The sequence below is a fragment of the Suricata suricatta genome, chromosome 12 (genome assembly GCF_006229205.1).
Source record: "Suricata suricatta isolate VVHF042 chromosome 12, meerkat_22Aug2017_6uvM2_HiC, whole genome shotgun sequence".
Taxonomy (NCBI): domain Eukaryota; kingdom Metazoa; phylum Chordata; class Mammalia; order Carnivora; family Herpestidae; genus Suricata; species Suricata suricatta.
The window spans coordinates 50950888-50952470 of NC_043711.1; the positions used below are offsets into that span (position 1 = coordinate 50950888).

Below are 1583 nucleotides of genomic sequence, written 5' to 3' on the forward strand. Positions count from 1 at the left end.
CATAAGCCCCAGGCTCTGGGGTACACCTTTATCTGCTTCAGGTAAAACATTTAATCTGGCTGTAGTGAAACCATTAACACCTGTCCTGCTACCCAAGAGGGGCTAAGATTAAATGAGGAAATATGCTGTGAGGCTACTATTGGATAAGGTAATTGATGGGAAAACAGTTTGAAAACTGCATTGAAGTAAGCTGGTGTTTGTTTTTAGTGTTGTCTTTGCCTCTCAGCAGAGCCTTCTCCCAGAGAAAGCCCTCTAGTAGGAGCTCCTAATAACGCCTGAGGTTTGAGAACAGCCAGAAGGCGAGCAACATGAAGCCATTTAAAGAAAACCAGAGGAAGTCCAGTCTCTATTTATTTTATGAAGTTAGCGGCTGGATATGTTAAGCAAATGTTTTCTTAATTGTGGCAGTATGAGAAAACAATGGGGCAAGGGCTGCCGGGGAATGGAGTATCAGGCCTCCACCCCTCCTACCCCCCCCCCACCAAACCTCTAGAGAATGACAGGAAAAAATTAAAGACAGGGCTTTTCTTTTCGTGGTCACATGTCTACGCTGCTGCTGTAATAAGAACCTGCACCAATTAGAAATGTTTCACCTCCTCCCCTCTGCCCCTCCCCGCGCGCATTTCAGAGCAGCCCGGGTTGTGGACTCCAGGAGTTTGCCAAACACAGCAAACACTGCTGCGTGAGCGGCTGGAGGGGCTCTTTCCACCCCGACCTCCCTCCCTTCCTCCTCTGCTCCCTCCCTTCCACACTGTTTTCATTTACTAGGACTTCCTCCTCCGGGCGAGGGAAGGGGGAGGAAAGACGCTGCCGAGCGCCTGGGGCGTGAGTGTGTGTGGAGTGGAGAGTGAGTGGAGGGGTGTAAAATGCTGTAATGGGAGGAAGCCGAGCCGCGTCAGAGTGCCCCGGACTGCAGCGGCCGTTCTGATCGCAGCGGCACCGGAGTACACCCTTCCCCAAGCGAGGGCGACCTGGACCCGCAGGTACGTGTAGCAGCCGGCCTGTCTGGGCAGTTGTGGCTTGGGTGTGTGGGTAACGAGAAAGTGAGGCAGCGGTCCAGGTCCGCGGGGGACGGGAGTCCCTCGCGTGCGCTGAGGTCTCGCGGGTGAGCGGGATGTGAGCGGCGACCCCCCGGGCTCCGGGGAGGTCGTACGCCTTTCCAGGGGCTGCTTCTGGGGGAAGGGAAGCGTGCGGGGCTGAAGCCGAGCACCGCGGAGGCGCTGCAGGTCTGGCCCCAATGCCCTGGTACTTGCTGACTGTGCGTGGCGGGCAAGGGGCAGCAGACCCAGTGGGCGCGGAGTGAGGCTAGACCGTGGATGTCCGTGTACTGTGCCCACTGTGTGCGTGTGGGGAACGTGCCCGGTCCAGAACAGCAGGCACCTGGGCGCCAACGGAAGGTTAGCGGGTGTGTGCACACTGAAGCTGGCTTCCCACTGGCTGGGCCTTTCGCGGGTAGAGCTGTGTGTGAGATGCCGGGTCCTCGCGCCCTCGGGAACGGCGCCTCCTCCGAGGGCCCGGCGCCGCTCCAGGCCTGCGGCAGGCGTTCCCCGTCCGAGCGCGCCGGCGCCCCGGGTTAGGTGTGA

At 58.7% G+C, this 1583-nt stretch overlaps 1 protein-coding gene across 2 annotated transcripts in view; it reads left to right on the plus strand.

Annotated features, from left to right (window-relative positions):
* The first annotated feature begins 640 nt into the window (after positions 1 to 640).
* The window catches only part of VGLL4 (vestigial like family member 4), a 154355-nt gene continuing 153412 nt past the window's right edge, over positions 641 to 1583 (plus strand). The window contains exon 1 of one of the 2 annotated variants that reach the window (XM_029917419.1): positions 641 to 983. The gene's annotated coding sequence lies outside the window, so the exon portion shown is untranslated. Of the gene's footprint in view, positions 984 to 1500; positions 1573 to 1583 lie in introns of those variants that run through there. The other variant, XM_029917421.1, reaches the window with a different exon arrangement.